Below are 15,357 nucleotides of genomic sequence, written 5' to 3'. Positions count from 1 at the left end.
TATATATATATTTATATATAATGTACAACATTAAAAAAAAAACAATACCAAAAGATAAAGAATGAGATTGGTTAGCTGCTTTCCTTGAGGTTTCATTCCAGATACAAATTCTGAGGGGTCACTACCCATAAAAGAGTCAGTGTTCCAATACCCTGATTCTCCTATTTTTCTTCTAGGTCAGGTTGGTCGGCCCTTTCCCACTGTTCCTGCCACTTCCTGAAGCCTGAATTGGCTTTTTTTGGAGGCAGTGCTACTTCTCTGCCTGACAAGGTGCTGTTCAATGGGATGTTTTCCAATTTCTCCTCTTCCACCTTGTTTTCTGATCTCTCCCCTATTTCTCCTTACTCTTAACTCTTATTCCACCATCACTCTTTCATTTTTTTTTTTTAATGTTTTTCTCTGCTCGGTGCTTTCTGATATGAAATTTTTAGTATCAGCCTCTGATAGGCATTAAATGAAGGATGGTGGTGAACCTCAGCAATGCTTTGACCATCGAAGTCATGTTGCAGTCTGCAAATTCTGTAGGATCCTGCATCTGATATCTAAAGATGTTGGTGCACTGGCAGCCTTGCTGACACATGGACGGATGTAACACTGCTTGTCCTTTCCTTCGGAAGACTGCTATCCGAAAGATAACTTCCATATGAGATCTGTATATAGTCAGAGTTATTTTAGGATTATTACTCTTTCACAGTTTAATAAATTATTTCTTTCATAATGTGATGATTTACGTTTCAACTGCTTTCTTAAAAGGACTCAGGTAATAAAAGGTTTCAGGTGATTTATCTGTCCCCGATTCACCTATGCAAGCTTCTGTAAATTTAAACCCATATTTTTATGTCATGATTATTTTTATTTTTTTACATTTTTTCTACCTTTCAGAAATTCAGGCAAGTAGGAGAAGCTGTTCCTAGCTATACATATACTAAACCTACAAAACAAAATATTAGTGGGGGGTGGAAAAATACAGTCAGTTGTAGTCTTGAGTTTTATGGTCATATTTGGAATAGATTTTTATAAGCAGATGGAATTTATCTGTCCCCCTTATAACAGTCTTCGTGCTTTTCATATTCACTCTGCTAACCTGTCTTCTCACAGTATTGGGTAGACAATAGCTCTGTGTGTTTTGCTGCCAGCAGGGGTTTAGTGTAATATTGATTTAACATTTCCAAATAATGGCAGTCGTTTCGGTAAAGGTTTTTCCTCCTTTGGAATAAACTAAAATTGGTTAGATTTATTTTAAGTGAGGCCTAAGTCATGGCACTGAAGTAAATTGGGCTGTGTATCTTAGATGTGGATCTGTGATTGGAATTCAGTTCCTTAGTGGCATGGCACTGTTGAATCGCTTTCCGTTGAATTTTGTCTCTTCAAACCTGTAACTTTTCAAGAAACATTGATTCTAACATTTGCTGAAATTCAGAGAAGTAACCAAATGCCACTCAGATGGAAGAACATATTTTTTTTAATTGGGAAAACGTGCCTTATTTCAGTTTGAACGCTCAAACAGGAGCATTTTTTTCACATAGAAATTACCTGGTCACATTGTAGAACCTAGAGCTTCCTATTTTCTTTTCCAATTGGTTTATTTCAGTATCGTAATGTTCTTTGTTTTTAACCCAGCTATTTACAGAAGTACAGGAGTTGGTGGACTCTAGATTGTGCTATGATTTGTCAGTAGTTCAGTCATTACGATTGACCCATGCATCTTGTAATACTTAGAGAAAACACGCTGAGCTCAGTTCTTGGAACAGATAAATATAGAACTGCTATTGTGAATATTCTTGTAGTGACGTACTTAATCTAGAAAGCTAACAATTCTTTTATTTGCTTTTAGGGTTTGAAAGTATTCTAGAAGGCCTGTTTGGACCTGGATTATTAAAAGATCTCAGTTTGTTTAAAGGTATTCAATCTCTATGTTTGTATCTTGTTCTGCATTTCTAATGACAGAAGCAGCCCCAGCTCTGCCTCTAGAAAATGTGTGTTACCGTGGTGATTTGTGCTTTTTTTTTTCCCCCCCCTCCCCCAGGCAGTGCTCACAGTTAGTTTCATATTGGCTAAAATTACTAATGAATGTGCGTTCATCTTTATGTAGCTGGGAGTGTGTTTGGCAGTGCTCAGAAAAGCAGATTTGTTGTGCAGAGCTAAAATGTATACAGTTTGGTAATCGAGGGATTTAGAAAAATGGCCGAAACGAAGCCTGCATCCTCAGAATGCAGGCAAGAATGTTGTGAAACAGGTATTTAATTTGGCATTTCTCTTTTGGCTCCAGTTGCGTCGTGGTTTATGAATATGAAGTAATTTGCTGTTCCTCTGATTTACAGACTGTGAGCCGGAAGGTGTTTCTGATTGGTCTTTTGATGAAAATTGTCTTTTCTGCTGCCTGAGAAGAGAAAAAGTGAAGGTAACAATGCAGATGTGTGAAGCTAGTAGTTGCAGGGGAGGGACAAAGGGAGGGAGTTTGCTGCTCCCAGTTAACTGAAAGTAGAAAATCTGCAACCTCCTACCCCTTTCCCCTCCTGCAGAAAAGGCTTTCTGAATGAAAATAATGCAAGCTAATGAACAGACTCGCCTCTTATCTGCAACTTTTCCTTTGTAGTATGTGATGCAGATTTTTTTTTTCTCCTGTGTAATGGTTCATTCTGTCTGGTGTTTTTTTTTGTTTGGTTTGGCTTTTGTTTGTTTGTTTGTTTGTTTTTCTTTTCTTTGTTTTTTGAGTTATTTGTAAGAGATCTTGCTGGGATCATAAAACCCTTCCCGAGGGAGCCAAACTGTGGCTTGAACATGTTTACTACAGTCAGACACTGGGCTTATGGAAATGTGGTCCATTTTAACAGCCTACAGTCTTGTTCTCTATCTTGGACTCTATTTCACTGTGTGCTTTATCCTTTTATTAAAGGGCTCGTTCCTGTGGTAGATTTTTTTACTGTTCTTGTTTATAACCAAGTCAGGCCTAAACATGGACAAATCAGCTTTGCCAACATAATAAACTTGCAGTTTGTTTTCTTAACAAGATTATAGCTGCATGTGAAACAAAGGCTACCGTGCTATATGTGATTGTTGCTCAGCCCATGTGTTGAAATAATGATTGTTCTATAGCATAGGAAGGAAAGCTCCTCTGTTTGGCAAAACTTCATTTACTGGAACTCTTTACTGCTTCTTTCTGCACCGTGTAAAATAACACGTGGAGCGGATCTCTGTGAACTTAGGAATGAAACAGAATCACCCTTTCCTCTGCAGCAGCTAACGTGTTTGGCTGCGTGGCTTGTTCATAAAGGAAGTACCTTGTTGACACTGATACTTGTCATTTTGCCAGTTTCTGCTTGTGTTTGTATTACACTTTTTGTTAAGGCCTGGGGAGGAGGGTTGGGAACGCTTGCATTTGGAACAGATATAAGGCATAATACTTTGATTGAGACTGACAGCAGGTAAGCTTTGTGTGTGCTTGTGCTGTAAGGAGTTCTGTCTTGTTTGACTTACGTCATGTCATAAAAAGACAGAATTCAGCATTTAGCACAGTTCTAGTTAAGCCAGTGAGTTGATTCAGATATTAATTTTGTGGTGCTGTCAGAGACTGATCATAGGCTGGGAGAATCTAGCTGTGTATGGATAGATCTTCAGAAATCTTTCTGATGCCTCAATTGTCTTCACAGGTCCACAATAACTGAAACAAAGCGTCTGAGAATTGATGATTGCTGGGTGAAAACTGAGAACACTGATATCTGCTGTATAGCCTGCTGGTTAGGGGTACTTGTCTTGTCCTTTTCAACCTTCTACACAGCCTTTAGTCAGAAGCTGAGATATCATTATTTATATTTTCATGTACTTGCTAGGCTTTTCTTGCTAGCTTTTCTTCCTGGTTTTGCACAGTAAAGTGTAGCCCATGATTACATCACTGAGAAACTGGCAGTGTAATGCCTTGTACTAGTGGTAGTTCTCGTTTATGTTAAGGTTCCTCACGTGGATTCCCGTTGCACCATGTGGTGACTTCTAAACGGGTGAAAGGAAAGATGCAGTTCATATCTGGTGCGCTCCGTGGTGCTGTGGCATCAGGGGCCTAAGGAGATTTTTGGGATTGTCTGCAGACTGGGACATGCAAGCATCACTGGGCAAAAGTGCTGGATGAAGGGGAAGGACCTTGTAAGTTCTGAGCAGGCTGAAGAGAACTGTGAGTTAAGAAATGCTGTGGTAGTAGTTGTCAGCCACTATGGGCTTGAGTAGAAGCAATTTCTGTCAGTTTACATTTTGCTAGCCCCAAATACCCATTTAAACCATTTTTCTTACAGCTGATTGATAAACAGGCCAGCAAAGAGAGCTTTGTGTGTGCGCTTGTTTGCTGCTTGGGGGAGTGCAGAAGGAGGAGGGTGAACCAGTCCCTTCAAACCAGACTTGTGACTTCTCTGTTAATCCCAGTGGTTCCCCTTATGCACGGGGCTTCTTTGGAGTAGATAGGATTTTTTTAGTGTTTTGGAGGTTTTTTTTTCTGATTTGGTTTTTCGTTTTCTTCCTGCTTCCCAGCCTTTATGTCAGTTCTGTTGGGTTTGGGTTTTTTTGTAGTTTGTTGGTTTTGGTTTTTGGTTTTGTTTTGTTTTTGAGGGAAGAATATGGCTCCTCTTAGACCTGGTGGGTTCTTGTATGTGAGCTGAGAGAGAGATCGGGGTGGGAATGCTTCTTTTACTCTGTGAATACACCGAATTGCTGCACTGCTGGCTGTTGCAGATGTCATTAGCTTGCAATACAGAATTAAATATGACTTTTTTTATGGGAGCTTCCAAATAGTACGGATTTAACAATATCATCCGTTGAATCAAAACATTGAGGACTTAACTGTTACGAAAAACTTTGTACCTTCGTTTTATATTTAGCCAAATGATGGACATTCTTCAGCTGATAGACTGAACTAATTTAGAAATGGCACTAGTTTATCTGAAATCTATTCAATATCTGTACTGGTATCTTTAACTCTTCTTTTCGGGGAGTTGCAGGCCCAGTCTTCTAGAACTGCTAAAACTTGTCTGTTCCTGCACATAAAGTGGTAGCACTTGTGCTTTCTGTGCTCTACTGTGAGATTTTTTTTCATGTGCGTCCTCTTCCCTTTTTAAGAAAAAGGCTGGTGAGGGTGGGATTATTTGGGTTTGTGCTTGTGTACTACTGAACTCCAGAATTAAAAAGTGTGTAACTGATGTGGTAGCTGGGAGCAAGATAGCCACAAACCACTTATTACAACAGTGTGTGGCTGTAGCTGACCTTTTTTTCCAGTGAGTGCATCTCTGCCAATACCTCCTTTTGGATTAGTGGGAAAATTAATCATTATACTTGATTTTCACCTTTAAGTGACACATAAGTACCTGGTCTGCCAAGTTTAAAACCAATAAAAATATTCAGAGGTGTTTTTCTTCTGAATTTCATTTACCATTAGGAGTTACCTGTAACTCAGGAGACGAGTAGTTTTGCTTGAAGAGAATTGAGTTCTGGACTGCAGAATGAGAGCTGAAGGCCAAGATTAGTTTATTGGCAGAGCTGTTTAAGGGGAAAAACCAACAAACTATTCTTGCTCTCCCACCCATTTCAGTGATGTTGGTTCTTGCTTTCACAAGCAATCAGATTCAGTTACATGAGTTCTTCAAAGGATGGAGAACCATCTGCTGAAGTATTCTGAAAAGATTAATTTATTTGCAGCAGGAGTTCTACTTGCAAATACTGAGCAAATGCATGGATTTTTTGGCAATCAAAATACAAGACAGGTTTTGAAAGAGGAATGGACCCAAGTGTCTTCATCTGAAAGGGATAGTAAAATAGGAAGCTAAGATCATCCCAAACGTATTTTTGCCCAAATCCAAAGAGCTATGTGCAATAACATAAAGCTTTTAGAAACTGGATTTTTTTTTTCCTCCATCATGTAATGCACAAGACACAATTGTTGCAGTAGGGTATGACTGGGGAGTAACTAGTTACCTAAGAAGCTGTTACCAGGTTATTAACGTGGGTGCATGTGCGTGAAAATGCATGGGTGCACTGATGAGTGTGAAAGACAAAAAAGACCAAGTTAGCAGCTCTAGCTGCCTACTCAGAGTGAGAGGAAGTAGATTGGGTTCTCTGGGACCAAACCCAATGAATTTTCATTTGGATAATTTGCAAATGTGATAATTCCTTGTGGGCTTTATTCTTCACAGGGAAGATTTAAGATAGTATAGTTCTATGGGGTTTTTTGGGAGGGTTGTGTGTTTTTTATTTGTAATGAAGCTTTTCCTTCTAAAAGGTTATGGTACATAGAGGACCCATCAATTCAGATGAATTGAACTTTAAAGTGTACTTGACTTAGCTCTTTTTAGTTATAGTTCTTAATTTTTCTGTGTGGCTTTTAAAATAAACTGACAGGACTGTTATTACAGAAGAAATCTGTGGCTACATGTAGAATGTTTGTATCAAATGAGGTAGTTTCTACTGTAATTTACTTATAGCTGGAGCTCAAGCCTAGTTTAAGATTTTTTTTTTTAAAGATATAGATGGATAATGCCAGAAGAAAGCATGAGTAATAAGAGGGGAAATTAGACAAAGAATCCTTAAAGAGGAATCAGTTGAATATATTCATTTTGAAAAGTACCCAACGCTAAAGCTACATAAAACAATTCATACGTATTTGAAAAAAAAAAAGGGAGGGACGACACACAACTAATCTCATTAGTTGATGAGAGCAGAACAAGAAGGATAATACTCCTAAGCACATTGACTATTTTATAGATATATTTAAGCTACGAAAATAACAAGAGAGAAAATGACTTCTGGGAGCATATTCTGGAGTCTCATGCTGTTGACGACAGAAGGTTGAGTCTGGGCTTCAGAAATTCTTGGCCTTCAGTGTAAGGACCTTTAATGATTCTCTCAGTTGTGAAGAAGTGTGGTACGATACAGCATGTGAAGGAGTAATTTTAAAATTACTCTGATATATTTTAAAGTTACTCTGATATGATTTGGGTATTTTTAAAATCTTGTAAGTAACTGCTTCACACAAACTAAAAGGTCATGTCATGCCATTACTTGATTATGATTAGTCATAATAACGGCCTCTGAATCTGGTGTCCTTTGACTATGAAGGAACATAAACAATAAGAAGTAAACTGGGGTAAGTGTCTGAATAATTCAGAGGAGAAGCTACCACTGTAATTTAAAACGTTAACTCGTAGGATAATTGAAGATGGCAAAGGGAATATCTGAAAATGAGTTGAAGTTGCGGAACTCTTACGATTTTTTGATGGCTTTACAATGTGCTTTAACTGGGTACAGAGATCCTAAGTGCACTGGAAGATGCTCTAAAACATTTTTAATGGATTTCATCACTTTGAAAGTAAAAAAAGCAAGCATTTAGATTGTCAATTTTGTATTGGGTGGTTTTAAAATAATTTGATATGGAGGCTAAACCCTGAAGAGGCTGTCTCTGATAATCTCCAGCTGTGTTTAGTGGTAATGCAGGGTTACAGTTTTGCTTGTGCATGACTGTCAGTGTAAGCTTTTTTTTCTATTTCCACTGATTTTTATTTTTTTACTCTCCCTCTACTGTATACAATAAATGATATTCAGTAGCTATGGATCTATTAAGATAAATTTGTTTTGAATTTGATGAATCGATGTCAGTTATCTTTAATAAGGAAATTATACTGTTTCTTACTGTAAAAGTGTTTGTGTTGCATAAGTGAGGAACATTTTAAAAGTAATTAAACAATCTGAATTTTTAGTTGATACCGGACTGAAAACATTTCTAGATGCTTTAAAGGACATGCTTGCAATTGAAAATTGCCTCCATAAATTTGACAAACAGAACAGAGAGACTTATTTTGTTGGGTCACAAAGTTGCAGATGTCTGAAAAGTGATAGCATTGTAAAAGTAGTAAACTATTTTTGAGGCTTTGTCAAGAGAGTCATTTGTCTTAATACCTGCAGAGGAAAACCCAAGTGCTGATAAAACCTCAGCTGGGTGTAGCATTTTAAAAGGGATGGGGTGTATTAGAAGTGTGGCTAGTAGGTTGAGAGAGGTTCTCCTGCCCCTCTGCTCTGCCCTGGTGAGGCCACATCTGGAATATTGTGTCCAGTTCTGGGCCTCTCAGCTCAAGAGAGACAGAGAACTGCTGGAGAGAGTCCAGCGCAGAGCCACAGAGATGCTGAAGGGAGTGGAACATCTCCCTTGCGAGGAGAGGCTGAAGGAGCTGGGTCTCTTTAGCTTGGAGAAGAGGAGGCTGAGGGCTGACCTCATTAATATTTATAAATATGTCAAGAGTGAGTGTCAGGAGGACAGAGCCAGGCTCTTCTCAGTGATGTCCAATGACAGGACAAGGGGCAATGGGCACAAACTGCAGCATAGGAGGTTCCACAAAAGCATTAGGAAAAGTTTTTTCACTGTGGGGGTGACAGAGCGCTGGCACAGGCTGCCCAGGGAGGTTGTGGAGTCTCCTTCTCTGGGGACTTTCAAAACCCGCCTGGACGCATTCCTGTGTGACCTGCTCTAGGGGATCCTGCTCTCGCAGGGGGATTGGACATACATGATCTTTTGAGGCCCCTTCCAACCCCTGGCATTCTGTGATTCTGTAAATGAACTCTGAATAGCACTGAAATGGAAGCAACAAGAATGGCTTGATCTCAAAGGTAGAAGGAAAGAAGACAGTCTCTGGTGCCCTTGAGGCTCATCTACAGAAAATAGTGGATTATCCCCCTTTGCACTGGCTAAGAGTTAAAAAGACTGTACAGTTTTAAAAAAATGAAGTGTTGAAGACAACCAAGGGGTGCTGAAACATTCCTTTCTTACTCGCTGTTCCTGATCTTGCTGTGGGGTGGGAGGCTGGCCTGAGGTTGGGGCCAAGGCTTGGCCGCTCAGCTGCAGGTAGTCTGTGGGAAGCCTCCTTCTGTTTTTTCCCCAAAGATGAGTATGAATTATCTCACGCTATTCTAGCTTGTGGGTGCTTCCTGCTCCATCTGGGTGCAGCCTGTGGCTTATCTGTTGCCATATCTGTACAAACCCACTCTGCTTTATATCTTTCTTGCCCTGCGAGCAGTTGAATGTTCAGCATTGCTGCGTCAACATTGCCTACAAGGAGAGTCTCAATGAGGATCCAGCGTGAGCGCTGACAAGGCCAGGCTGTCCAGGATTAGGTTGTCTCTCAAGGTCATGCATTGACCTCACGTTTTGAAAACCCAAGCTCTGTGTTGCTAAGGCTCTTTGACTTAATTATATAGTTATGCTGTATATCTTAACATACAAAAAGAGCTTTAGTCCTTTGGGAGCATGTGCAAACCACTACAAGTATCTTTTCCTGAAGCGATATTGTTCAGTGTAGCGGTACTGCCTGTTCACTGGTGGGATTCCAGGGATGCTCTGGGATGTAGTTCCCACCTGAAAAGAACCACAAAGAGAATGGAACAAATACTGTGTGTTAAATAATATGTAAAAGTGGCTGGTGGAATTTTTTTTTTCCAGGATATTTGTAACCAATGACAAAACTATTTAAATATTAATAGGTTTTTCTTCTTCCTGCTACCCGCATGTTGGTACAGAAAAGTTTTATATGATTCTGGACTGTAGAATGAGAGGATAAGAATGAAGATAGTGGACCCAAATAATGTTTTTTTGGAAGATATGGTGGAAAATGCAACACAACCCCCCAAACCAACCTTGAAAAGCCCTCCACTTTTGAAAGTTGACTTTGAAGAGTGATCGTGATCAAATATTCAGTGTGGAAACCCTCTAAGGGTGAACCAGCAGCTAAGATTGCTAGAATATTTGTGACAGTTGGTAAGAAAATAATTTAAAAATGCAATAAACGGAAATCTTTCCAGTATATTTTGTCTCATGCAGTCGGTGCTGTACTACAGATACCAGAAAACAGCTAAAGACTTTTTTTTTCTTTTCCATGAATGCGGTTAAATCTGACTCTTTTATATAATTATATTTCATTACATTTTGATATCTTAGTACAGACATTGATAAAAATCATCCATGTATAAGAGATGGGGCTCCTAAGGTTGAGGGTTTAAGAAGGAAGTGCTGCCATTGCCTTGCTATCCCTTTCTTCTGGATGCACATCAAATGGTCCTTTATTCAGCCATTCACCATTGTAAGCCACTTAGAAATGTTATTTTTCCTGGCTGATCCCTTTTTCTTCATTCCTACTCTATGTAGAAACTGTTTAGTCAGCCGAGGTAGATTAAATTGTACTCTTTATACATTGCTTTTGTATGAGTAATGTAGAGTACACTTGTTCGTGGCGAGGCACGCTGCCGCTGAACTCTGCTCCCACTGAGTTGCTAGGCTCGTGCTTGCCATGTATTGTCTTAGTTGCTGAAAGTACTAGGAAGATGTGAAATGCATTGTGTGGGGCAAGGATTATTTTTATTTTAGGCTTCTTCCAGAGATATAGTCTGTCAAAGGGCAGCGTATCAGGTCGAGTTGAAGGGGTAGTGTTTCCTTCAATTCTGAATTCTCTGTTTGTCCTTTGAATTATAAGTAAGTGGTTTTTTGCTTGGCTTGTGGGGCTTTAGCCAGAGGATGCTAATTAATTCTCATGGATCTTTTGCAGAGATTACTTTTAAGGTAGAACTTAAAGCTGTTTGTCTGTAAATGCTTAGGTATTCCAGTGATTGTTCTAACACTTCTGTATGCCTAGATTACTTCCGTTATTAGTTAATTTGCACAAATGCCTACTTTTTACACAAACTGATAAGCTGAGTTTACAATTGTCTTGATAATACCTAAAAGATAATCAGACTTGACTCAGAATGGCCATAAGTAACTAGGACAAATCCTGCATTAAACTTTGTCAGGTGCAGAAACGCAGCTTCAAAAAGAGAATGCACATATGTTCGATGAAGTCCCACCTGAAGAGTAACTCTTATGAAAATATTTGCAGGGAATAATCCCAATATTTTTATTGTGAAATACAGTACAGCTACTTCACGTATTTTAAGTATTGTAAAGGTACAACTGCGTTTTCAGCGTGTTCATAAAATGCCAGAGAACCGCAGGAGTGCTGCCCCTGGTTACTGGTACAGGACTACCTGACACAGAGGTGACTGCTTTCACTATACATACCCTATCAGTTCCAATTCATATTTTTAAGACTATCTCAAAAGCCAGTCTTTCCTATGACAGCCGACAGGTTTGAGAGCAAGCCTGAAATCTCTGGTGTGGAAGAAAGCATCACTCGCTTTGTGAGGTCTTTACCTCGGCCTTCACAGCGAACGTGTTGTTTTACTAACCTGTCACCTCTGTCACGGCACGCTTGATTTAGCATAAAATACTGCATTGTCTCTTTATCCTGTATGAGAAAGTGTCTCCCTTTAGTTTTGATAGAGCAATTTTGGAAGCTGTTAGATTACAGGTCTGGAGGTGAGAGCCCTTGTTGTTCAGGCCAGAGTCCACAGTGTTTCATATTATTACCCTTTGCACGTAGTTCATGTGACTGCCATGTGTGTTAATTTACAGTGGGCTGGTTATGTAACCTTGCTTCATTAAACCTGTTGGTGCTGAGATGGCACAAACTTAAGAATGACTTCTTTTTCTTTTTTTTTTTTCATTTATTGTGAAGGATAGATGAATTGTCAGTTCTTTCCTTCCCTTCTAGTCCCGTGAGGATACAAACCTGAAATCACCTTGTACTGTGGAGGCTAAAAAAACCAGATGTAGGCTAGATATTATGGTAACCGATACTTTGTAAAGGTTAACAAAACGAAACACTCCCTAAAGCCAAAGAGTGGTGTGTATGCATTCCTACAGTAGGTAAATACAGGTAACTTTAATACAGCTTAAAATGAAAGTGGAGGGAAGGGGCGAGGACAGAGATCGTTCTCCTAAGCAGGAGCAAGGCACTAAAGAACTGAGAAAAGTGTTGTGTGTCTGGGGAGGGATCCAAGCAGCTAGGTTTCATATTTTTTTAACTATTGTATTCTAGTTTCTTGAGTTGTATTTAAAAGGAGTAATTTATCCTGGCATCTCACAATCATCCTGGTTAAAATGCTTGTTTTGAATTTTTCTTGAGATAACTGAGTTGCTCCCAGTTGTAAGAGACAAAATGAATTTTAATTTATTGCAGGTGTTGTAAGCGGCTGACTGAAGTTTATTTCACTTAAAAGGAGCTACTACTGAGCCTTTTCACAAAAGGATTTGGGTTTTGCTAATACTTGGTCATTTATTGCTCAGTTTGTGTGAATGCTGTGCAAATTAAGGAGAACTTTCTGTGTTTTGCCTTCAGCAGTTACTTCTGGAACCAGAAGTCATAGGCACTTGTAAGTGCTTTATATGAGATTTTCAACCAAGTGTTGTGAAATATCTAAATTTTCTTTATAGTGGGCTCTTATCTCCCATAATGCTGTCAAATCTTTCAGGCTTCTGCTGCATTTACAGCAAGAAAGCAGAACGAAGTACAGTGTTCTGGAGCAGTCAAAAAATCAAATTGTGGTTTTAGTGGATTCAACTCTGTGCTAAATACCTTACAATGTTTTCAATTTCGTAAAATGTTTGATGCCTGAGAAATTTTATTAATTTTGGAGTTAGGAAGATCTTACAAATATTAAATATCTTTGCAGGAACACTTAGTCAGTCTGGATGAGCCAGCCTCGGAAGCTGGACAAGAAGCTCTGCTTAGACAAGAGCAAGCAAAAATCATTCGTTTTGAAAGGCAAGCAGAAGAGTTCCTCAATGCAGTCTTTTACAGAAAAGGTTGGTTTAATGGGGGGGAAGTGGTATCTCTTGCTGGTCTTTTTGCATGTAATGCAGATATCAAAGATCTGATGTTCAAATTGTTCATTGTGTATTCAAGATTTTTCAGTTGTCTTATATGTTTATCGGGAGTAAAATTTGACTTTCAAATACTGTAGTAGTACAGCAGTGTGGGCTTGGGGCAGGAGAATGTATCATTTAACTCTGAAACATCTCTCCATGAGATCGTTGATGTTTTGCAGTTTTGGAGGAATGATTCAGTTATCCAGTAGAACTGCTCCCCTGAAACCGATGTTAACATGAGTTAGTTGTTTGGAAAGAGGAGCAGGTGGCAGTGGATGCTGGGTTTTTTATTGGTTTTTTTTTTTTCTATTGTTACTTTTAATTTTGATGGGATCTGTACTAATGCAGTTTTTCTTAAAGGTCATCAGTCTTCGCACTGTGATCTGTAGTGATTACCCACCCCCAGCAATCCACGGTATAAAATATTGCTGGAATAGTGCCAAGGGGGATATATGGAGAATTCAAAATGCGATGAGCAAAAGAATTGGAAAATCAGTGCCACAGAATATGCCAAGAAGAATAACAGTAGCTCAATGCTTGAAAATCCTCCCTTCTAGAGAATGATGTCAATTAAACTGTGCTCTTGGGAAGGCACAAAACTCATTTCCCTGTTTTCTACCAATCTGAGAAAGAGGAATCCAGAGGTTGTTTCCAAACGCATCCTGAGTGAAAGTGCAGGGTACTTATCAGTCTAACCCATGTGTGAGAAAATCTGCCAGATCAGTAATTCCAACCTGTCTGCTGAGGGACATTGTGAGGCTTCAGTTTAACAAATTAGGAATTGCTGTAGCCTGTCCTCAGCCCTTCCTCCCAGTGACCAAAATATTTAAAGGTGTTTTAAGTAGATAACAGTATCTTGGCCTTTCTTTTATGACTCAAATACATAAATACAAACTGTACATTATGATGTGTTGCATAAAGTATAGAAGTGTGTAGGAAGGATATTTATTGCATTGCTACTGATAGTTCAGATAATACTTTTATTCCAAGTCTTCCTTTTTGCTTTTTTTTTCCTTTTAAGATTAAGGTTTTCTTTTGCTTTACATTTATACCATCTCTCTTTAAATCCAGGAGGGATTTAAGAAAGCAGATCTAGAGAAAATACACTTTTTTCCATATTAGTTCCATCACTTCCAAATTGTTAAATACATCTTCCCTTTAATTGTGCTTAAATTTTTGCGTATGACCTGTGTGCATGTCATTAAAAATACATACTTCCCTAACTATTGGAAAATTATTGGCAGATATTGCAGTGTGCTAATGAGGAGTTTAACACTCTCCATTGTCAGATACAAAGAATGAAGATAATGAAATCACTTCAGGTGTCTTAGCATCTTTGAAAATTTGTTTTTAGTACCCTCTTGCTTTCCTTCTTCTGGCAGAGCTGTGCTTGGTGCAAGAGTAATAAGGCAGGGGAGGAAACCTGGCAGGAAGGCAGCTCTGAATCCTGAATGCATCGTTGTCGAGCGTGGCTGTGTTTAGATTGCTCGAAAGGTTATTCTAACTTGTGCCACTGCCGTGACATCCACCGGCACTGTCATACCAAAGAGGACACAAAACTGGCAGAACTCTGATGCTCCTATGCTGCCCAGAGAAGCCTGACTCTCTTGGTTTGGCGCTGGACGTTAGTTCGTTTTTTCTTTCCGTGCTCAGTGCCAGTGACGTCTGAGACTGGCGCTTTGTAGCCCAGGCAGATCAGAGAAGATACAGATGCCCGTTGCACGTCAAGAGCTTGACCTCCTGCATTTCACATCCACAGGCAAATCAGCAGCATCTGCAAACTTTCTGACCAGGTTTGCTGCCCATTCATCTTACGGGCTTTCTCCCTGCTTTGTGCCTGGGGCACTCTGACTCCCTGTCACTGCTTTCAGAGACTCGGCATTGCCAGTGACGGCAGAGCAGCAGTACCTAGTTGTCCATTACCTCTGCCTTGGGACAGGATAGGACCTTCTTTGAATGGTTTGATGAAACAATATCTTTTGGTTTGATAACTGCCCTTCTAAGACTTCAGTATAGATAAACTGCATAAAAGCTATTAAGATTTTAAAGCTGAGAGGTACTGCTTTAGACTATTTATAGCTGAAAAATACTTGCAGTATTTTTCTTCTCTGAGAACATGTTTTAGTTAATTTTAGTTGGTGGGGTTTTTGGTTTTTTTTGTTTGTTTTTTTCCCAAAAAACATATACACTTGGAGTCAAAATAAACCTCTGGATGATTTCAAGAGATGCTGCAGAGGCACCAGAAAATAATTTGCACTTGCTTTTAAACAGTTTTAATCCTTAGCAATCAGGCTTTGCATTAAGCAAGAAGCCTTTAATGTGCTAGGTAACTGCCCTTCTGTTTGAAAATTGAGTTTTATGTCCTGAATTAGAGAGTTTATCTTAAGCAGCACTAGAGAGCTCTCAGCAGCCACTCTGTGCTGATTCTTTGAAGTTGCATGATACAATGGTGCACGGCGGTGGGCATGTATAGAGCGTTTTCTCCCCAAATTTAGAAATGATTCAGCTCTAAGCAGTACCCAATTGTACATGTGAACATGGGTACACAGTAAAGGCATGATTCCTCTTCAGAAAACGTAGGTGCCCTAGAGGTC

At 39.3% G+C, this 15,357-nt stretch overlaps 1 protein-coding gene across 1 annotated transcript in view; it reads left to right on the top strand.

The window, feature by feature from the left end:
• Nucleotides 1–2,372: 2,372 nt before the first annotated feature.
• LCOR (ligand dependent nuclear receptor corepressor) overlaps nt 2,373–15,357 on the top strand; it is a 22,376-nt gene continuing 9,391 nt past the window's right edge. Inside the window, exons 1-2 of the mRNA XM_009866853.1 lie at nt 2,373–2,401; nt 12,568–12,700. The gene's annotated coding sequence lies outside the window, so the exon portion shown is untranslated. The remainder of the gene's footprint in view (nt 2,402–12,567; nt 12,701–15,357) is intronic.

This window comes from Apaloderma vittatum, unplaced genomic scaffold, assembly GCF_000703405.1.
Source record: "Apaloderma vittatum isolate BGI_N311 unplaced genomic scaffold, ASM70340v1 scaffold26913, whole genome shotgun sequence".
NCBI classification, from domain to species: domain Eukaryota; kingdom Metazoa; phylum Chordata; class Aves; order Trogoniformes; family Trogonidae; genus Apaloderma; species Apaloderma vittatum.
The sequence above is the reverse complement of the archived record's forward strand: the minus strand, read 5'-3'. Positions and strand labels throughout refer to the sequence as shown.